Source organism: Piliocolobus tephrosceles, chromosome 8 (assembly GCF_002776525.5).
Source record: "Piliocolobus tephrosceles isolate RC106 chromosome 8, ASM277652v3, whole genome shotgun sequence".
NCBI lineage: Eukaryota > Metazoa > Chordata > Mammalia > Primates > Cercopithecidae > Piliocolobus > Piliocolobus tephrosceles.
In genome coordinates, this window is record NC_045441.1 from 81,540,704 (window position 1) to 81,564,598 (window position 23,895).

The 23,895-nt window shown below is 37.4% G+C and overlaps 1 protein-coding gene and 1 pseudogene across 2 annotated transcripts in view; both read right to left on the reverse strand.

The window, feature by feature from the left end:
- CDK14 (cyclin dependent kinase 14) overlaps positions 1–23,895 on the reverse strand; it is a 606,291-nt gene that overhangs the window by 555,846 nt on the left and 26,550 nt on the right. The window lies entirely within an intron of this gene.
- Positions 12,839–14,249, reverse strand: LOC111552388 (annotated as a pseudogene).

The window sequence follows — 23,895 nt, forward strand, 5'->3', positions numbered from 1 at the left end:
AAGGAAGGAAGGAAGGAAGGAAGGAAGGAAGGAAGGAAGGAAGGAAGGAAGGAAGGAAGGGAGGGAAGAAACTATAGGCTAGAGCCGTTGCTGGCCCTAGGAGAAACAGTGACAGGAGCTGAAAACAGCAAAGTCCTTTCTCCCTCCTGCATTTCAGTTTTCCACCAGTGTCTCCTACTGCCAGGAACAAACTGGAAATCCAGCAAATCTGGGAAACATAATTATAGAGTTCCAATCCCAGCCTCACAAAACAAAGTATAAAATGGAGAGACTGAAGTTGAAACCACAACGAAATAGCCAGCACAGTTTGCTATCCATATTTTCCCTATTAGGTTTCAAGTCCCTCAACTGAGAACTCTCCAGTATGGGTGTTCCAAGAACCTACCTCTCATATTTGAGAACTAGCGAATGCTATGAAGCTTTCCTGAATAAAAATAAGTTGGAATATTTCACTAGAACACCATTCCTCTGTCAGGATTATAAATCTATTTCCTATTTATTTGGGCCAGAAGTTTCATAGGATAGAGCATAAAGAAATGCTTTTATAATTCAGAACACTGCCCAAATCCAACCATTTCTTCCAACAAAGAATTCTCAATAGATTCCGAGCTTCCCCAAATCTGTTTAAAGATCCTCAAATTCTCCTCCACAGAGTTGGCCTCAGTCTGGGATGAGGTTTAGGGGCCCTGAGAGAAGCGAGTATGTTTTGTTTCACAGGTGGGTGAGATCTGAATCTCTAGGGGCCAGAAGGTTGTCATTCTCTAAGAAAGGGTCCACTGATCCTTGCCTCCTAGTATTCACTCTCCTGTGTAGTCCCCTCCCATACCAATAGGACTGACCTGTGTGGATATGCACCTGCAAAACAATGTTGCAGAAATGACAATGTGTGACTTCTGAGGTCATAAAAGACATGAGGATTTCCATTTTGCTTTTGCTTGGATTACTCACTCTAGAAAATGCCAGCCACCAGAATGTGAAGACACTCAGGCAGCCCTACAGAGAGGTCCATGAGGCAAGGAACCTCATTCCTTAACCTTCTCCCAACAGTCATGTGAGTGAGGCACTGTGCAAGCAGACTCTTGTGGCCCAGTCAAGTCTTCAAATGAATGCAGCTCCAACCACCATCGTGACTGCAACCTCCAAGACACCCAGAGCTTAATCCACCCAGCAAGGTTGCTCCCAAATTGCTAACCCACAGAAACTCTGTGAGAGAACAGATGTTTACTGTTGTTTAGGCACTAAAGCATGAAGTTTAGGAGTTATTATGCAGCAATAGATAACTAACATACCCTCAAAGCACCCTCCTTCATTATAAATTCTCTCATTCTTAGTCAAAAGAACAAGATTCACTAAACATGCATTGCTCCTGATCCCTTGATTGGGCCTGAAACAATCTTCTAGCTTCATAAATGTCATGTATGTACTTATTATCTATTTTTTAAGATACAGGATCTCACTCTGTTGTCCTGGCTGGAGTGCAGTGGTGCAAACATAGCTCACTGCAGCCTCGAACTCCTGGGCTCATGTGATCATCCAGCCTCAGCCTCCCAAGTAATTGGGATTACAGGCATGAGCTACTGCGCCTGACTTAATGTAGCGATTTAAAGAGTTCAGCTGCTCCCACCTTCTCTATCTATTCAAATACTCTTTTAACATATCTTGAAATTTCTGTCAACTAAAGCCAAAAGAGGAATTAGTTGCCCATGAAGTTTTAACTCGCCAAACAACTTTACCAACACCTTCACTCAAAACTGCTTTTGAGTTACAGGCAAAAAAAAAAAAAAGATAAAACTAACCAGTTTCTTTAGAGATTTTAAATCATTTTAACGTACTTAAAGTGAAATCATTCTTTTAATAATTAGAAATTAGATTCATTTATAGACTGAAACATTGTAAATCAAGCATAGCCAAGCAAAGCCAGGCCCCCTAAGATTGTTCTAATATCGAAAGCATTTAAGCAGATAATCAATGAACCAGTCACAGAGGTTATGAAAATATTTTTTATACCAATTGGAAGGTGGGACTAGACCGTCTTCAAGGTTCCTAATACATTAAGAAGGTTCTACAATACAAGTCTCTGGATGTCCTCCCATACCTGTACGGTAATTCTCATCAGGTATAACTAAGTGTTGAAAGCAGCCTATAGCTCACAAGAAAAAAAGAATTTAAATGGGTCGTAAACATAAAAACAAAATGTGCTCAGTTTCACTAATAATTAAAGTAATGCAAATTGAAAATAACTAGTAAAGCAAATTTTCATGTTCCAGATTGCAAGCTTCAGAAAATGCTTAACAAGGGTAAAGGTGGAAAAACAGACATTTCAGATGAGGGTACGAGCCCGTTCACCAGGCAATTTTGGCAATATATATAGTATTAGAATTTTAAATGTGTATTACCATATGTGACTCAACATTTAGTTGTTAACAAAACTATCCATTCATCTCTGTAAGAACAAAACTCAATAAACAACCTAAATGTTCACCAATTTTTAGAAACAGGTAAATATAGTACATCCATACGATGAACAGCACGCAACCTATAAACAGAATGAGTGGGATCTATATACGTGCTGATATAAAACACTCTTCAACATATACTGTTCAGAAGAAAAACAAAATACGCTCAACTAGTGTGGAGCCCAAGGTGGGGAAGAGAACTACAAGCAAAGAAAATATCTAGAAGCAATTTTTAAAATGCTGTTCATAGTTACCTCTAAAAAGGGTAACCAGAGACTTGGGAGCAGGAGGAAAACTTTTTATTGTATGCTCTTTTGTATGATATGTATATATTATATTTTAATTTTTTAAGTAAGGGGGAAAGCTTAATGGGGAAAAAGAACAAGAGAAAAAAATAAAGGCTTAAGTTATAGCTACTTTTCAACTAATTTGTAAGCAGTCCATCAAAGGAACCAGGGTCTGGTTTTGGGCTTAGAATACTCACATGTATGCTCAACTGTTAAAAATGACCTCCAGCAGAAAAAAAAAAAAAAAAAAAAAGTCCTTCACACCGTCAGTATGCCTCTCACTAATTAAGGAACAAGAGCTTTCTCTTGCCATCTTAATGCAAACCACTAACTCAACAACCAGAGGCTTCCATAAGATGAACATCCTCCTGCCTGCCCTTAAGCTTTGTGAATCAAGAAATATGATGGAACTACTGGCTTTCTTTGACTGTTCAGGCAAACAGTGGCGAGGTTAAAGAAATAAAAAGAAGTTGGCATTAATTTCACTAACTGGTGGGAGTTACCCAGAGCTCACAACTGCTGTCAAAAAGCTGGCTGCTCCTGCCCGCGGACTCCACCCATAAATGTCAGTTGTGATTTTCTTCTCCACTGACCAAACCCTTTCTGAGACTCAGTGAGCACTTCCCAGATCAGTGATCTGCTTAAAAGAAATCTACTAAGTGGCTGTTAATTATTCTCACTGTGTGTGACACAGAAGGGAAAATGAAGTGAAGGACAACACAGTTTCAACATTCTTCTCTTTTTCTCTTTTGGCCAATATGCTCAAGATGGAAGATCTTTTGTATCTTGAAGTGGGCTTGCTTTAGCAACAGAAGTTAAAAGCTGTTTGGTTCATCTAACTATAAATAAATTATAACTGTCTAAAAACATTCATTTTAAGTGTTATCAAGTATGTAGTAGGACCTACTTTTAAAACACTGGTGACAGAGTGAGATCCCATCTCTGAAAAAAAAAGAAGGAAAATACCCAGGGTTTTTCTTATAAATTATTTAAGTGATGTTATCATTAGATTAAAGAAAAAAATGTCAAACAACTTCACCAACACCTGCACTCAGATGCTCAAATGTTTTCAATTCAAACCTGGCATATGTGTAGATTTTTAAAACTGCTTTTGAGTTACAGAAAAAAAAAAGGATAAAACTAACCAGTCTCTTTAGAGGTTTTAAATCATTTTAAGGTTAAACAGAAATCATTCATTTAACAATTAAAAATAAGATTCATTTGTGGACTGAAACATTGTAAGCCAAGCATAGGCCCAAAGTCCGTTTCTATAATCAAAATATTAATACCTGAAAAAAACTGAGGATGTATTTATGAAGAAAATACCAATTGGTCAAGGCCAGAATGTGCAGAAAACCTTCCAACTATAATAATTTGTAAGAATATGTATACACATACAAACATATTGAGAAGAACACATGTAACCCTTAATCTCCACATCTCTGTACAATGTAGATTCCATGAGACTGGAACTCTTATCCTTTCTGCCCTACAGAAATGCCTGCCGCATTTGGTGCTCACTAAAATGATAATAATAATAAAGCTTACTTTTATAGAGGCATCTATTTTCTTTTCTTAGCGGTAAGATGTCTAAAATTCATAACCACCTACCTTAAGGTTTTGTCTAATCTTCATGCAAAAAGAAAAGCTATATTCAACTTAATTTCTTGAAGTAACATATACTCTCATTACATTTTTAGTTCAATGAATTGTAATAAGCGTGCATGCTTATCAACATTTAAGTATGTTTTAAATTGAATAGGCCTATCGTGGCCAGTGCAGGAATCTAATGACCACTCTGGACCGCACTTCCCAAACTGACGTCCGTGAAACATTGCTACCCATGGTATCACCAGAGATGTCCCCAGGAAGTATTCTGAGAAACACGAAAGTAAAGTTAAACAGGTTTCTTCACTGCAGGATTTCACAGAGTCTTGAATATTAAATGCATATCCACTAAGTACAAACTCCTGCACAAATACGTTTGGGAACGTATTTGTGCAGGAGTTTAACACTCTACTTGTAGTTGCCGTTGAGTCTCTTTTCCTCTAAAATATATAAATGAATTACACAGAGCTGTTATGATCCACAGACTCACCTTCCCAGCACTGAGACCTGAGGGAAGTTACTTAATGATTAGATTACCCATCAAGAAAATGGAGATAAAGATATGACTTAACTCATACTTGGCTTTAATGGAATCCAAAATGGATATATGTTAGGTAATAAATAATTGTTTTGATTATTATCATTATGTCTGTTTTCATCTGCTCAGGCTGCAGTAATAAAATATCACGGACTGGTTGACTTAAACAACCAAAACTGATTTTCTTAGTTTTGGGGACTGGAAAGTCCAAGATCAAGGTCCAGCAGGGTTTGGTTCCTAGTCAGGACCCTTTTCCTAGCTTGCAGATGTCTGCCTTCTTGCTGTATACTCACACGGTGGAGGGGGAGAGAGAGTTCTCTGTTATCTCTTCAACATAAGGACATTAACCTAATTAGATCAGGGCCCTACTCTTATGATCTCATTTAATTTTAACTACTTCCATAAAGGCCTTATCCACAAATACAGTCACACTGGAAGTTGGGGCTTCAATACTTGAATTTTGAAGGGAGACACATTTCAGTCCATACCAATTCCCTTTCCATCTGATTTATATCCTTTCACTCCTTACTATCTACTATATTGCTAAAACAATAAAAATTTGAGGCAGTTGAATGTGAACAGGTTTGTCAATGTACTGCTGCCACAGACCTGTGGGGGCCCAGAGTAGGGTTGCTGGCTTGGCTCTTCAGATCAAGTGAATGAAGCCATTTTACCCCGATAAGATGGTAAATAAAGAGAAGTTGTCATCTGGCTTCCTAACCCAGCCATCAAGTAAACGTCACGCTGTATTATCATAAAGGGGTTTGACACAGAAAGAGCTTGGGCATGAGAAATAAGGGCCCCACATATATTTTACAACTCTTCTCATACTTAGCAGGAAAACCACCTTAAGAAACAAGGTTTTGCTACTACTGGACCAGCTATATCCATAATGCTATAAATCAAGAAATTTCCACATGGTGTATATCAAAACAAATCATCATAATTCCATGTGACCAGAATGTAAAATATGATGAAAAATAAAATAAAAAGTCAAAGGACAGACTAAAAGGAAATATTTGTCTTAAAAGTAACATATAACATTACTATTAATATGTGTATGGAATGCAAAGAACAGAGCATATTATCAAAAACAAAGAAAATAACCAAATGTACTAATGAATAAATTAGAAACACAAAAGAGCTGGTAACTCTTCAGTCAAAGGGAACCTGTGGGAACTGCTTGCCCACATCATGGTATTTGGAGGCTGTGTATGTAACTGCACTAGGAATGCCCTCTCTTTGTTCTCATCTTGCCTCCAGGCAAAGGCCTGCTCATCTTTTGAGCTGTACATACCTATCACCTGCCCTCCTATGCTGGCCACATCCTCCAGGTACCTCCTCAAACACCTTTTTATACTTGAAGACTTCATGTTACCTACTGTAATTATTTCCCCCATGAGATGTGGAACTTTTCTGACTGCAAAACTAAGCCTTTCTCACTTTGCATCTCCAGTCTCTAGTATCTAGCACAAGTTCGGATACAGAGTGGGTATTCAGTATGAGTATTTAATAAATAACTTTCATCACTCTCAAGGCAGTAATAGGAAACAAATGGAGGTTTATAATAATGTACTTACTCAAAGAAATACAGTTTTAAACGTTTACTATGGAACAAATTATATACTTAACAAAAAAGTAAAAAAAAAAAAAAATGTAAATGATAAAAATTGTTTCAACCCTTCAGAAAAGTAACATGGCAATACCTGTGTAAGAAATCTCAGCAATCCCAATTCATGCTAGGCACAGTGGCTCATGCCTGTAATCCCAGCACTTTCGGAGGCCAAGGCAGGTAGATCACTTGAGGCCAGGAGTTTGAGATCAGCCTGGCCAACATGACAAAACCCTGTCTCTATAAAAAATCAATAAACAAAAATTTAATTTAAAAAAAAACTCAGCAATCTATTCATTTTTTCTGAGTGTCAGTCAGAATTTTATCCAAAGAAAGCAGCAAAAGAAGAAAATCAGAAGGTATAGAAATTTGTATTTAAAACATCAAAATATGAGAAAGTATTTATATAGGAGGAAAATGAGCAAAGTATCCCACACCAACTTACTGAAATACTATGCAACCATTAAAACTGGTAATTTAAGACTGCATTTTTTAAAATGTTTAAGGTGATATGTGCAACAGTTCATCACACATGTATTTGAGAATGCAAAGTATGTCATTTCTGGCATACTGTAAACACAGACTTTTAAAAATGAAACTATTACATTATCTCTTTAAACAGCTTGAGGTATAATTTACATACTATACAATTCACTCATTTAAAGTGTGCAGTTCAATGGTAATATGGTTTGGCTCTGTGTCTCCACTCAAATCTCATCTTGTAGCTCCCATAATTCCCACGTGTTGTGGGAGGGAGTCAGTGGAACATGACTGAATCAGGGAGGCAGGTGTTTCCCTTGCTGTTCTTGTGATAGTAAGTCCCATGAGATCTGATGGTTTTAAAAATGGGAGTTCTCCTGCACAAGCTCTCTCTCTCGTCTGCCACCATGTGAGATGTGCCTTTCACCTTCTACCATGATTGTGAGGCTCCCCCAGCCATGTGGAACTGTAAGTCCATTAAACCTTTTTCTTTTGTAAATTGCCCAGTCTAGGGTATATCTTCATCAGCAGTGTGAAAATGAACTAATACAAATGGTTTTTAGTATATTTACAGATTTTGTTGATGTACCAAGCATCAACAAAATCCATTTTAGAATACTTTAATGATCTCAGAGAGCCATAGCTATCAATCCCCCACCCTGCCCCATTATCTACTCGCCACCACCACTTCCACCTCAGCCCTAAGCAGCCATTAATCTACTTTCTGTCTCTATAGATTTACCTATTTTGGACATTTCATATAAACAGAATCATACAATATGTGCTCCTTTGGGACTAGCTTCTTTCATTTAGCACAATGTTATCAAAGTTCACTCGCGTTGCAGCATCTATCAGTACTTCATTTCTTTTTATTAATGAGTAACATTTCATTGTACAGATATGCTGCACTTTATCCATTCATCAGATGACAGACATTGGGATTGTTCCCACATTTTGGTTATTATGAACAATGCTGCTCTGTCCTTTCGTGTAAAAGTTTCTGCATTGACACATGTTTTCATTTCTCTCTGGTATATACCTAGGAGTGGAATTACTGGATCATGTCATAACTCTATGTTTAACTATTTGAGGAACTACAGACTGTTTTCCAAAGCAGGTGAATCATTTTGCAGTCCCAGGGTATGACAGTTCCAATTATTCACATCCTCACCCACATTTGCAATTACCTGTTGTTGTTGTTGTTGTTGCTGCTGCTGTTGTTTTATTCAGGCCATCCTAGGTTGCTCACCATGGTTTTGATTTTAATTTCCCTGTGAAGTGGTAGCTCATCATGGTTTTGATTTGAATTTCCCTTATGGCTAATAAAGTTCAACATCTTTTCATATTTTTATTGGCCACTTGTATATCCTCTTTGAAGAAACATCTGTTCAGATCCTTTGCCAAGAATTTTAATTGGGTTGTCTTTTATTATTGAGTTATAAGAGTTCTTTATATATTCTGGATACTAGTCCCTTATCAGGTATGTGATTTGTAAAATTTTTATTTCTCTGGATACATTTAAAAGAATAATATTAAGAAAGTGAAAAGACAAGTCACAGAGGCTTTCAATGGTTTTTAGTATTTTTAGAGTTATGCCAAACATCCACAAAATCAATTTTAGAACACTCTGATGATCTCAAAGAGATCAAACCACAGAGGCTTGTCTTTTCACTTTCTTAATATTATTCTTTTAAATGTATCCAGAGAAACCTAAATATCATATTTTATTCCCACCATAATCCATATAAAACATACTTTAACAAGACTTTAAAAATTTACATTGTATGCTTTCCTCCTTGAAATCATATTTCATTCCTCCTCTCCATCTGAATTTCAACCTAATGAAATAAATACATTAACGCTTAAAGTCTTTTACTGACTTACAAATACTCTATCATACTTCTCTGCAACATAAAATTTCATACATACTTTAAAATTTTTAAATGGCTTTGATTTCCTGTGACCACAAAACTCTGGAATTTAATATTTTTCTTCTAGATTAATTATCATTATTAATATTAAACAAAAAACATGTTTATTGTGATAGTTATTAAATACAAGGAAAAAATTTCATTGGTAATGAATTGCTTAACAGGGTGGGAGATAGTTAAGAGTCTGAAGATTTGCCTGACATCAAAACTATAAACTAGTCCTTTGATGATCAGGACTTTGAAAACCGTGGGTCAATATACCATGGTAAGATTACCGATGGAGGAGAGTGGTTTTTTCTAAAACAGAAAAGGATATGGCAGGCTGGTCTGAGTGCAGTGGTGTTTACAACTAATTGATTACAACCAATTACAGATTTCTTTGTTCCTTCTCCACTCCCACTGCTTTTGACTGCCATAAATAAATAAATAAATAAATAAATAAATAAATAAATAAATAGATAGATAGATAGATAAATAAAAAATAAAAGTAAAGGACATGGCAGAAGAAAAGGTAGGAGATACCCAAACCATGGGTGTGTTTTCAAGGGATATCAATTTTCAGAAAGAATACATCACAAGGTAAGGATCTGGAAATCAACTCTCTTCTAACTTTTGAGGTGTACATACCTCTTGGAAAGTTTCCTTAAGTGTATAGGTTCCCCAGGTGGAAGACAGTTGCTATGGAGCAGCAGTCCCCAACCTTTTTGACACCAAGGATCGGTTTCATAGAAGACAATTTTTCCATAAATGGGGGGCTGGAGGGGCGGAATTGGTTTTGGGATGATTCAACTGCAATACATTTATTGTGCACTTTATTTCTATTATTATTACATCGCAATATGTAATAAAATAATTATACAACTCACCATAATGTAGAATCAATGGGAGCCCTGAGTTTGTTTCCTGCAACTAGACAGTCCCATCTGGGGATGTGTGACAGTGACAGATCACCAGGCATTAGATTCTCATAAACAGCGTGTAACCCAGATCTCCTGCGTGCTCAGTTCACAGTAGTATTTGTGATCCTATGAAAATCTAATGCCCCCACTGGTCTGACAGGAGGCAGAGCTCAGGCAGTAATGCTTGTTTGCTCACTGCTCACCTTCAGCTGTGCAGCCCAATTTCTAACAGACCATGGTAACAGTCAGTGGCCCAGAGGTTGGGACTCCTGCTATACAGGATCTTAGAGATGGCTGTGCTCCCTTCATTATGCATAATGAATTCTTGTTATATTACATAAAGTCTCATTTGCTAACACCTCTTTCTATACAGGATAGAAGTGGTACCCTATGTAGAGAAAGGAGCTTACATTCTCTAATAAATCATAATGAAATAGGGTGGGTCAAAGCAGTCAAGGCAAACTCAAATAACCAAGTAGGGTTGTATTAAGCACTTGATAAAAATACACCCAAATGCTGATTAATTTTATGTTCTTTTCTACTTTTTACCCTAAAAGTTTGATGGTTTCCAATCACTTGCTACACTAGACAGTGATATATAAATAAGCCTAAAATAGCTACTTTTAAAATCAGACTTAAGCTTGACAAGAGCTCATGACTGGATTAATATTGCTTACAGTCATCTAAATGTCACTTTGACAAACTAAATGTTTGTCTTGATGACGTCTTCCCCTAGGCATATGGCACTTCCATTAACTCTAGTGTTATCTTTGTTAGAAGCAGAAGAAGATGCCTCATTGTTTTCAGAATATTCATAATTTACAAGGCCTCTCTTAGGTCTTGATTTATAATTGCTCATAATATTAAAGGAAAAGATCTCTGCACAGATGCTAGCCAGTGTGTGTTTTTTTTTTTTTTTAATTAGTATCTATTTCAAAGAACAAAGTGTTCTCTTTGAAACAAATAATTAACGGCAATGATCTAAATTTCAGATTAAAATGTTACCTTATAAAGTATAACATTAAAAAATGATGTTACACTAAATTTTACAATAGCAATCTGAGCGACTCTGAGAAACTTTGCAAATATGAAATCACGGAAGAATATAAATTCATAATAGTCATCAATTCCATCCAACAAGCATTTAATAAAAACTAATCTTGAATAAGACCCTGTGATAGAAACTGTGCAGAATAAACACAATTCAGCCCTTGAAAAGATTCTGATTGCCAAACTGCACCAACAAATACACAAAGAATTTATAAGGGGACTCGTTATTTAAATATTTATCCCCAAACTTAGTTGTCATAATTCAAAAATACTCTCTAGGAAACCAATCACTTATAAAATCAGCTTAGCACTTAAACAGTCCTCCCTGCCTGCCCTTACCACCAATGGCATTGAAACGCAAACAAATCAACTACAAATCTTGCAAAATAGACAATATTCCACGAGACTGATGAAAATAATTCTGGAAACCTGCTTAAATAACAAGACCACAAAAAATGAGGCTCTCAGGATCCTCTTCATAATTAATAATCAAAGAAGAAGAAAACTACAATTTTATAGATGCTTTAAAAGAGAAATGTATATCAAATTAAAAAATTGAAAAAATTAAAATGGACCCTCTTTATGATTATGCTTATGCAAAGGATAGTGTGTTGTTTTACCATATAAACTGTCAGAAAACTTATTCCCCAAAAAAACTTACTAAATTCATTTGTTTTTTCCTAACAATTAGCACATACTTGCAAATAAACACTGGGACAAACTTTCTTTTGATGATTATCCATTTATTTTCTAAAAGATTCAATCCTAATCAAACTTTCTATGCATATTAACCATAAATTTTTGACCTTCGCTTTCTTTTGCTCTATAAACAGCAGTTTTATACAAATACAAAGTTTTATACCTTCACAGCTACTAGTCCAAAAAAGATACTTACTCAATTAAACAAAACATCTTTTAAAATATTTTAACAAAGTACAAATATATTCACAACATAATCTGCTGACTAAAGTCTCCAACAAAGTTTACAGTACCTACAACAGAATCTACGGATGCCTACAATAGTTTGTAGATTGATTTAGTTTACAGTTACATCTACTGCTTTAAGAAATACCATTAATACAAATGCATGATTTATAATATACCCGTTATAGCAAGAAAAAAGAGATCTATAAAATAAAATGCCTTTTACGCATTCATTACGCCAAGTATTTAAATGATTACTGTCATTATGACATAACAATAATGCTCTTTTAGTGATAACAGATAGATTTTATTAGCTCAAGGACCACTGAACAGCCTGTAGGAAGCTCCAAAGTAAAATATGCCTATCCTTTCTGTAAAATAAATGGAACAGTAGCAATCTCTGTGTATTCCTTAAAAATAAACTATGCTGATTCCATTTGTATTAACTGGGCCTTAAGTAAATGAATTGTTACAAATAAAAATAAACAAAATTTTAGAAACTAGTTAACACCACTGACCCAAATTTGGTTTTAATTGTTTGTATATATCTAAGAAATTTTACCATGAGGTACATATTAAAAATTAACAATTATTTCTAACTTATGCATAAGCCAAAATGTTCACTTTTACCATGGAAGCAAAATTTACTTCTGAAAATAGTCTACATAAATAATATGTAAACATACAGAGTTTTGATATAGACTTACATCTTCTTATGTTCTATGAATCCAAATGCAAAAGTCTCCATACTTATGTAAATGAACACATTTTCATTAATTTGGAACATATTGATATTATATGACTATGTGCATACCTATGTACACTGTAAAACAATTTTTTTTTCTTTTTTTTTTTTTTTTTTTTTTGAGACAGAGTCTTGCTTTGTAGCCCAGGCTAGAGTACAATAGCACAATCTCGGCTCAATACAACCTCCACCTCCCAGATTCAAGCAATTCTCCTGACTCAGTCTCTCAAGTAGCTGAGACTATACAGGCATGAGCCACCACACCCAGCTAATTTTTGTATTTTTAGTGGAGATGGGGTTTTGTCATGTTAGCCAGGCTGGTCTCGAGCTCCTGACCTTAGGTGATCTGCCGACCTCAGCTTCCCAAAGTGCTGGGATTACAGGTGTGAGTCACAGTGCCCAGCCTGTAAGATAAATTTTCACAACGTTTCTAGTGACAACATACTTTCTAGCCCCAACTGCTGGAAAGAAAATAAAAACTTAATATAAAAACTAACTTTCCTTTTTTAAAACAAGTAAAGCTTTTAAGTGGAAAAATAGAGCCAACACTCCTCATTACAACATGGACTGGGCACTAAAAGGTTCAGAGTCAAAAATGTCTTCATTCCCCAATATAATAAAAGATGTAAAAGTATTCTCTCTAGTCTGGAAGTTAGATTATCTTTACTGTTTTGTCTTAAAAACTGCTTTCCAGGGTACAAGATAGCCATGCTGGTTAAATTCCTTCTACTGCCGACTTTATACCTGATGTAACCATATAGGTTGGCATCTTGCAGCACCACACCCATGATAACCACTGCCAATCACTTTACTCCAAAAAAGAAGAGGGCACTAAAGGCAATTACCACCCACAGCACTGAACAGGCAATAAATCCCAACCAAAAGATTCTTGATTCAGCCTCTGAGACAGTTTTGTTATCTTGAGGGGATACCTTCCTGGGCTCCCAGTGGCTCTTCCTGGACACTCAGTGGTTCTTCTCATCTTCATCAGTATGAGTCCACCAATGCAGGCCCACCATTAGCCTACCTGTGACAGTCTTCATTCCCCCAAATCACATGGCAACAAGAGAACTGTCACCATCCAGGCAGTAAAACTGCTGCAGAACAATTCACAGAGAAGATGGATTATAACTGCATGGACTCAAAAAAGCAAACAGAAAAATTATGCTATTGGGTCTGATTTTTTTTTTTTTTTTTTGGTCTATTGTTTTTAATCCCCTATTCTGAGAAGCATTTTTGGTCTATTCAGTTGTCTTCTCTTCTGCATTGAAGGGTGAAACATCTTCCGTGTCATCATTACTGTCCTGTTGCAACATGGCAGCCATGCACTAGCCCCTTGATCTTCATCTTAAATGGATTCACCTTCAGTGACCTTTTCCCAGTGCCATTTACCCTTGAATTGCCTGTATCTTTCTAGTTACAATTAATGAGCAACATTCTAGCCAGATCTAGGCAGACTAAAATCATGTGCTTGAAGGGACTTTCTGCTGTGAAACCTGGTAACCCAGTCCCCGTGAGCCCTTCTTAGCACCAACTGTGTACACTGTGCACTACTCTTTTGCCTTTGAGCTTTGTGGTCCACTCCAAGCCAATTGCTGAACAAGACACAAAAGTGTCCTCAGTCTATAAGTCTTCATGGGTTCGATTGTTAATCACTCAGAAACAGATAAACATGGAACTGTTAAAAAAAATCCTTACAAGAGTCGCCCCTAGTCTAAGGATCTTAACTGCTTCCCAGAAAGGTAAAACATACTCTGCTTTTATTCACTTATTAATAATACCCTCCACTACTACAATTCCCCACTCTACTTCATACCTTATCATTAGCCAAATCCCTTCCTCCAAGGTGGTCTGCTCTCCCTAAATAAAAATGCAAGTGAAGCAGAACAGTGGGTGTCAGGTGGACAGTTTACCTTTCTGAAGAGCCATGGGAAAGAGTCACCATGTAAGCAAGGCATTTTCCACATGTCTAGTCATTCAAGAAACAGCTGCTGTGACTTATCACATCATGACTTACCTTATCAGTGATAATGCAGATCAACCAACAAATTCAGAAAAGTTATGTGAGCAGTTTAGAGAAATAAACCAAGACCAGAAGGCAGAAATCCTTGATTCCATGCTGTTTCCATGAGAAGGGGAGGCTCTTAATCCTATCAGAGTAGCACCACCTTTTGATAGCAAATGTTTGTAATCTACAGGGATAGTATGTACACAGAGAAAGAAAAACAATATAAAGTCCAAAATGTAATATAAAAAGAAAATAAAAGAGATTAACTTTTATTGTCTTTCATATGTGTGATTTAGATACACAGACACACACACACACACACACACCCCAAGATGTAAATACTCAGAGATAACACCACCAAATGATTTAATGATGTAGTAAGATGCCTGCAACCACTTTTAATAGGTAAATTTGGATTTTAAAAAAGAAACGTTCACCTGAATATTCTCAACAATTTTTATTGTATAAATTAGTATAAGGGCTAAATTTGTATGCACACACACACATATATACATAACCATCATATTTCCTATAAATGTGTATTAGTGCGGGTGTATATATAATAATTCAAATACCACAAACATCACTGCTACTACGGATGGGATTTGCCAGAATGGCAGATGTTACTTTGTAATGTTGCTAATAAGTCAAAGTACAACTTCTGAAGTACTCAGCAGCTGCATTTCTGAAAATTTCAGAATACAGTCATGTGTTCCATAATGACATTTCAGTCAACAAAAACTTCATATATAATTCTGGTCCCATAAGAGTATAGTATCATATTTTTACTGTACCTTTCCTATGTTTAGATACACAAGTATTTACCATTGTGTTACAACTACCTATAGTAACATACTATACAGGCAGCCCTGGAACTATCGGCTATACCATATAGCTTAGGTGTGCAACAGGCTATACCATCTAGGTGTGTGTAAATATACTCTATGATGTCTGCACAACAAAACTGCCTCATGACACATTTCTCAGAATGTGCCCCCATCACTAGTGATGCATGACTGTATGTATATTAAAACTGGACATACATACATATAATTGTCTTTAAATGTTAAATGGAGTGGGATTTTGTTTGTTTTTTTCTGTTTTTGTGTGTGGCTTTTTGTTTTTGTTTTTTGGGGGGTTTTTTTGAGACAGTCTCATTCTGTTGCCCAGGCTGGAGTGCAATAGCGCTATCTTGGCTCACTGCAACCTCTACCTCCCAGGCTTAAGTGATTCTTGTGCCTTATCCTCCCAAGTAGATGTGATTACAGGTGCACGCCACCACGCGTGGCTAATTTTTGTATTTTTAATAGAAATGGTGTTTCACCATGTTAGCCAAGCAGGTCTCCAACTCCTGGCCTCAAGTGATCCACCCACCTTGGCCTCCCAAAGTCCTGAGATTACTGGTGTGAGCCACTGCACCCAGCTGAGTTAGGTTTTTGGTTCAGGTAATTACAAACAGGTTTTTCATTAACTGAATCTCCAACAGGGACATTCAAAGATTTTGCAAAATGCATCAAATAAGCACTCACTTAGATAGTTGTTCTGTACACTACAGAATGTCTAGCACCCTTTAACCCCTGCCCACCAAACACCAGTAGTACACTTCATCCTTTGGGACAACCAGTTAGTTCCCATCAATTTCCAAAACACTCCATTAGGGGGCAGTACCACTCCTACTGAAACCCACTGAATAAAGCCTTCCTAAAAGTATTGAATAGGGACAGACAGAAACAAGACCCAGTGCTATTGAGACACGAGGGACAAAGTGATTAAAAATACAGAGCGAGAGCTTAGAGCACAGTGGGGAAAGTGACATTAAACAACTGTCCAAGTAATTATATTAATATAAAATACTATAAATGTCATGAAGGAAAGCTATAAACTGCGATTTAGATGGTAGAGTGGCATCAGACTTGAGTTTGTGAACTACTAAAATTCTTTTATTAACTTGGAGACATAAGTAGGGTTGGCGCTGTATAATTTTGTCATGAAATGACATTTTAAAATATTAATAACTAGCATTTGTAATCACCGCAGTAGCAAGAAGACAGTAATGAAATCATCTCTGAATTTTAAAAAATATATAAAACAAAAAAGTACTTTTAGCTTGGTGGAAAACCTCACTACATTTTTTTAAATGTCTTTGCTGCAGGCTGGGATAAGACAGCAGCATCTTGCTATCATATACTAGATCTCTATGTGGTCTCTGGACCAGAGGCATCAACATGACCTGAGAGTCTGTGAAAAATGCAAACTTTCAGGCCTCATCTCAGATCTACTGCATCAAATCAATCTCTCTCTCTCTCCCTCTTTCTCCTTAAGAGTCAGGGTCTCACTCTGTCGCCAAGGCTGGAGTGCAGTGGTGGTGGTCATAACCCACTGCAGCCTGAAACATCTGGACTCAAATGATTCTCCCATCTTGAGTCTCCTGAGTAATTGGGACTACAGGCATGCAATCCCATGCCTGTCTAAGTTGTGCTTTTTTAGAGACAGGGTGTCTCACTACGTTGCCTAGGCTGGTCTCAAACTCCAGGCCTCTACTGATCCTCCTACATCAGCCTCCCCAGTCACTGGAATTACAGGCACGAGCCACCATGCCTGGCCCAGGTGATTCACATCCACATTAAAGTTTGAGAAGGACTGTGGCAGAATAGATCATATGAACCCTCAATGGCTGAAATACAGTCATATACATTTAAGAATCAGTAATGGCCTTTAACACTTGAAAGTGATTGAGGACACCTGGAAAAATCAGGGTGAAAAATGAGAGAGAAAGCAGACAAGCTGCTATAACAAAAGTATCTTCAGGTGGGAAGGAAAGCAAACAAGCTAGAATCCTAAAAAATCATCTTTCTGGTCAGGCACGGCGGCTCACACTTGTAATCCCAACACTTTGGGAGGCTAAGGCAGGTAGATCACTTGAGTCCAGGAGTTCAAGACCAACCTGGCCAACACAGCAGAACCCCATGTCTACAAAAATATTAAAAATTGCCAGGCATAGTGGCACACCCCTGTGGTCCCAACTACTTGGGAGGCCAAGGTGGGAGGATCACTTGAGCCTGGGAGTCAAGGCTCTAGTGAGCCACGATTGCACCACTGTACTCTGGACTAGTAGAGCAAGATCCTGTCTCAAAAAATAATAATTATTGAGAAGAAAAAAAATGAAGTGCTAATCACAAACAAAAAGCATTGACAGCTTTGCAGTAGATTTTAGGAGCATAAAACTGAGTTGCACGGCTCCTATGTGGGAGAATGCCTCCATGGATTTTGCTAAATGCTGAGTCTTGTCCTGACTGCTACTCCTGCCATAAGACAAAGCAATTTTTATCAGTACTGGTCAATAATTCGGCCTGCTGTTTAGGTGCTACAGTTGAATTCACGTTTTGAGATCATTAATCCCACAATTTGTTCTTCTAACAAAGGAAATCTCTCTAGAAATGTGTTAACTATGAGCAAAGACACGAGGCCAGATTCATGTCTCCTTTCTAGGCCACTTTGATGTGAAAATAATTGCCAGTACAACACAATGCCTTTTATAGTAAGAAGTTACAGTAAAGATCTGTGCTAGCCAGGCACAGTGGTTCACGCCTGTAATCCCAGCACTTTGGGAGGCCAAAACAGGAGGATTGCTTGAGCCCAGGAGTTTGAGTCCAGCCTGGGCGACACAGTGAGACCTCTGTCTCTACAAAAAAAAAATATTTAAAACTTTTTAAATATTAAATATTAAACTTTAATATTTTTTAAATTTTTTAAAAATTTAAATATTAAAAAAATATTAAAACTGGTGCTAGCCAGGTGTGGTGGCATGCACCTGTAATCACAGCTACTTGGGAGGGTGAGGTGGGAAAATCACTTGAGCTTGGGAGGGTGAGGCTACAGAGAGCCGTGATTGCACCACTGCACACCAACCTGGGCAAAAAAGGAAACCCTGTCAAAAAAAGTCTGTGCTGACCAATAAAGTAGCCACTAGCCACATGTGGCTAATGAGCCCCTGAAATGTGGCTAGTCTAAATTGAGATATATAATAAAGTACACAAGCAGATTTTTAAAGCAATACAAAAAAAGAGTAAAATATCTCAATAATAATTTTTATGTCCAAATTATATTTTTTATATATAAAATTTTATATATTTTATTTTTAATAAAAGTAAAGTCATCTGGTTCCTTTACTTTTTTTTTTTTTTTTTTTTTTTGTAGAGACAAGGTCTCACTATATTGCCCAGGCTGGTCTCCAACTCCTGGCCTCAAGTCATCCTCCCATCTTAGCCTCTGAAAGACCTAGGATTACAGAGCTGAGCCACAACACCTGGCTTCTTTAACTTTTTTAATAACTACAAGAAAAATTTTAACGACACGAAGTTTGCATTATGTTATCTACTGAATAGTGCTGGTCAGAAGCTCATTAGAATTATACACGCATCGCTTCTCGGCCTTTTGGCTAAGATCAAGTGTAGAATTATACACGCAGCTATCTTCAGTTTAGATTACAATCTATAAATTACAGAAATTACAGATAATCCTAGAGAGTAACTGCAGAAAACATGAATTTTGGAGGTAGCCAAACAAAAAGAGGTGCTTGGCAGTATTGATCTTTTCATTTTAACAGCAGCTGAGTAAGAGAGTCCTTTCAGAATGTCTGCCTGAGGGTCTCTAAATTTATACCCAAAGAAGAGAGAAACATCAAGTATTTAATAAAAATAGCACTGGGGGAGGAACTGATAAAAACTGAAGAGCAATCACAGTGATGACCAGTTCTCTCACAGCCTAGGAATGCAGGGGTGGAAAAGATAAACAAATTCCACTGACAAAAGCCAATAATTTCCTGGTCTAAGGCATTTAAATAACTAAACCTTCCCGCCTCTAAGTAAATGGGAAAGTAAAACCACAATCCCAATACTTGCCTCAGATCAAGAACGGCGCTAACAGTGGAAGTCACAGAAAGACTGTATTGGTTTGCAGAGGTGTAACTACAAATTAAAATTAACTCATAGTTCTTCCATAGTACAAAGAAAAAGCAGAAAAGCTCCCATGGGATTAAAAAGTAGATTCAGAAATCACTGTTTAAATAGCAAGACCTCCACACACAGTGTTAAAACATCTCCAATAATGGAAAATGGTGCTGGGTCAGATTTACTTTGGGAATAAGACTACGAGTATGAAGCAAAGCAAAGTAGCTAAAGCCACCTCCAATCTAGGCAGATTCCTCTCATTCCTGGCCCCGGGAACAATCCCATCACTTAGGAAATCTGGACCTCTGCCAGCCTGCTGCTTCTGTAGCCTGCTGGGGGATGGGTGAGGAGGGTGGAAATGTCTGGGCAGCTGGCTTTTATCACAAAGCCTTCTCTCTTAGAAAGGCCCATAATGAATTTCCTAGACATGATATAACAATATTTTAAGTGATTAATCGTGCAAAAATATTACATTTTAAAATACTACATTTAAAAAATGAATGTCCAAGGTGTAAGAGATCAATAATTACACGAATTAAATGTGATGCAAATATTAAAATAATTGTATTTTAGTGGTTTTTGAATTGCTTTCATTAGGCTTAACTTCAAAACATCTAAATAGGGGAGGAAGAAACTAATCTATTGAAAGCTTAATGTATGTGGCAAGTACTACGCTAACTTATTCCACTTAAAAATAACTTCTTTTAGAGAGAGAGTCTCCCTACGTTGCCCAGGCTAGAGGGCAGTGAAGCCACTGCAGTTCACTTCAGCCTTGCACTCGTGGATTCAACCCATCCTCCTGCCTTAGCCTCCTGAGGAGCTAGGACAACAGGCGTTTGTCACCACGCCTGGCCAGGTTTTTTTTATTTTTTAGAACTGGGGTCTTGTTGTATTGCCCAGGCTTGTCTCAAGCAATCCTCCTTCCTTGATCTCCCAAAGCACTGAGATTATGAGCCACTGTGCCTAGACACAATTAACTTTTAGTAGAGAATTTACTATGAGCCATTCACTGTTTTAAATGTTTTACATGTTTGGAAACTGTTGTGATCCTATCGATCCTATGAGCTAAGTATTATTAGAATCCTCCTGTTTGAGATGAGGAAGCTGAGGCATGGAGATGTTAAGTATCACACAGCCAAGGAGTGCTGGAGCCTGGCTATGACTGACTACAGGTTTATGACACCGGGCAGCTCGTTCCAGCATCCTGACTTATCGCCTTATAATATATGAGACTGCCTTACAGCCTTCACTCACAGATGAGGACGCTGAAGCTCAGGGAGATTAAGCAACTGTCTGTTCACGGTAACAAAGCTACTAAGTGGTGGGGCAGAGTTTCAAATCCATATCTAGTGCTAAATCCTTCTCATAAGCAGCTTCCTGTTATCACCAAACCTCTGCTCCAGTTTGTAATGCTGTCAAATATATCTCATTTTCTCCTATTCTCAGGGGGATGGTTGCTAGCCACTTCTCTCTCTCTCCTCTTAGCCAAACTGCCAATACTGCCTCCACAGTTTGAGCTGTTGGCTCTTGAGGCACCTAAAGAATACAAAATAGGATTTACGTTTTTCACTGCTATGTAAAATTAAGCATCCGGGTCCATAAATCTAGAACACAGAAAGAACACAGAGAACAAAATGTGTTTGTCTGAATAGACAAATTAGAAAGTGGCTCATTATTTGTCATTAATCTTATGAAGTAGAATAAATAACTACCTTTTTGAAATCCATATCACTAGAGTTTCTAGGTCACATACCTCCCCTAATCTGATGCTGAACGCAATGTCCTTAAATCCTGACCTTTTCAGGAGAAGCAGAATAAGGGGAGGGTGAGAGGGCATGAAACCTGAGTCCCAGACAAAGCTCCACTGTGAGAACAGAAGACTGTGGCCTGGGGAACAGCACTTACCTTCCCTAAGTACAATTTCCACCTCTACAAAACAGATGAAACTATATGTCCACTCCTTCACAGGGCTGTTTTGTTGCAAAAATTCACTGAAATATGAAATTGTTTTGTAAACTATGAAGCCCTATAAAATATATGTTATAAATATGCAGTGACACTCCTGCCTAATCTTAGCAAGCATGAGAAGGGGTTTCAGGGCTTCTGATGATGACAAAGAGAAAGACAGCAGTCTGTGCCTCTAATCCACACACCTAGTAACCCAACCTTCCAGATGAAATCTTCACTGGACTTTCAGGTTCAGGAGCTGTGTTTTAAAACAACAGTGAGAGATAATAAGCACTGATTTAAATAAAAGGCTTGAAAACTCCAGGAAGGCATTATCACCACTATAACTGCCATCCTAATCAAATCTCTGAGGGATGGCTCAGGATGCTCAAGGGGAAAGTTAATTGCTAGACTTTCTGATCAAGTGTGAGACAGTGAAAATTTTACCTTAAAATCACTGAAAAATAAACTGATATTCATAGTACTTACATATTCTACTTTTTAATAAATTGAAAAAGAAAACTTAAAAAAAAAAAAAAAAACCTAATACCTTAAAATCTAATATTCAGAACACTTCAGGTTTTTTCAGTTGTGCTTTTTTTTCCCTTCCGTCTTTTCCACTATTGCCATGCCAGTATCCCAGTCTGCCATCAGCCCTGCCAAAGAGATGCATATAAACAGAGAAAAGCCCTTTAAAGAAAGCAAAATAACTAAAGATCTCCAAATTCAACTAAGGAAACAGCTGCCCATTTCTTAAAATAAAAGATGTCTAATTATTGGTATTCATGTGGTCAGCCTACACCCTCAGAAGGGCACAGATCCACTCTTTCAGTCACAGCAGAAATCCTTTTAAGCCATTTGACATCCTGCACTGTGCAGTTTTAGACCTACACACATGTCTGGGTTAGAGGAAAAACACATGATCACAAACTCTAGAAAGAAAAAAGATTACGGAAGACAAAGACAACAAAAATTTTAAAATAAATAAAAAGAATTTTTAAAATACATATATATAATCCGAGAAAGCCAGAGAGCTGACAAATGGCATGCTATTACATTAATAATGGAAACTATGAATATTCATTACACAATTGCCATAAATAGAAGGAACGAAAACCAGAGAGTGCAGATGGAGCAAAATCTCAGAGTGCTAAAAAAAAGAAAGAAAACACATGCAGTCTCAGACAATACTTTTTAAGTAGGGTCCCTGGGTAGAAACTTTGATCTCAGATAAGATGGGACAGTAAAGAAGGAATTTCCTTACACAAAGTAAATAAACAGCATAAACTACCCAGAATGACAGGAAGAGCTTTCAGTAAAAACACAGTCAGGGCAGTCTTTACTTAGGATGTTTGGAGAAAGGATAATCAAGCTCCCAAATCACGAATAAGGTTAGTAGGTATTGCTTCACCTTCCCACACTCCTACTACCCACTTAGAGAAGGGACCACCCCAGATAAAAATCCAATGCACTAATGTGCAATCTCAAATGTTCGTAATTTTTATGTATCTTGGGAATGAAGAAGAAAACCAAAAATATGAATAGGATTAACCCCAAAACATGTGCTCTGGGATCACAACTTTTATACCCAATTGAATGTTGAGGACTTCAGGGAAAGATCACTGCACTAGATTGACAGGTTTTCTACTAACAAAAGTTTCAAGAAAAGTACAGAAAACTCCTAAGCTCAAGATGATAATGCATACATTTACTAAGCAAAAATATTACCACACAGTCATTTATTTTTTAAAATGTGCACAGAAGATTCCAAATTGTAGTTTCCAAACAAACAACAGGGACAAAAAGATGCAGGCGCTAAATTATTGACAACACTCAACATCTGACCTGTACTTTTTAATTAGATAAGAAAGACTCCAACTCCTTAAAGCAAATGCTGCAGGATTAATAGTAAGTACCTACTCTAAGCAGGAAAACCCATTTGCTTGCAGCACTTCCACTGTACTTCATTTCTCAATTAGTCCCACAGCCTAGGGCTACCCTAATACACTTTTAGCATTAATTTGCAACTTAAAAGTTATACAATTCTAGTAAATATAACCCAATCATCATCAAATACAAGGAACTTTCAATGTTCCCTTTGAAAGGCCAACAATCCAGCAGGTCTCTCCAGCTGCTACTTAAGCTGGTGTGAGGGCCCTGTCTGGGTCATCACCACTTCTGGAGCTTCACTAGCCCTGTGACCCTGTGCTAGTTGCTTAACTTCTCTAAACTTCCATTTCCCCATCTGTAAAAACAGAAATAATAGTGCCAACATTACCGGGAAAATTAAATAAGGTCCCTACAGAAAAAACATTTAAGATAAATCCCATCCCCATGAATAAACAGTTGGTGAATTCCTATGGTGAAGGGAAGGGGAGGGGAGGGGAGGGAAGGGGGGAAGGGGAGGTGAGGGGAGGGGAGAGAGGAAGGGGAGGGGAGGGGGGGAAGTGAAGGGGAAGGG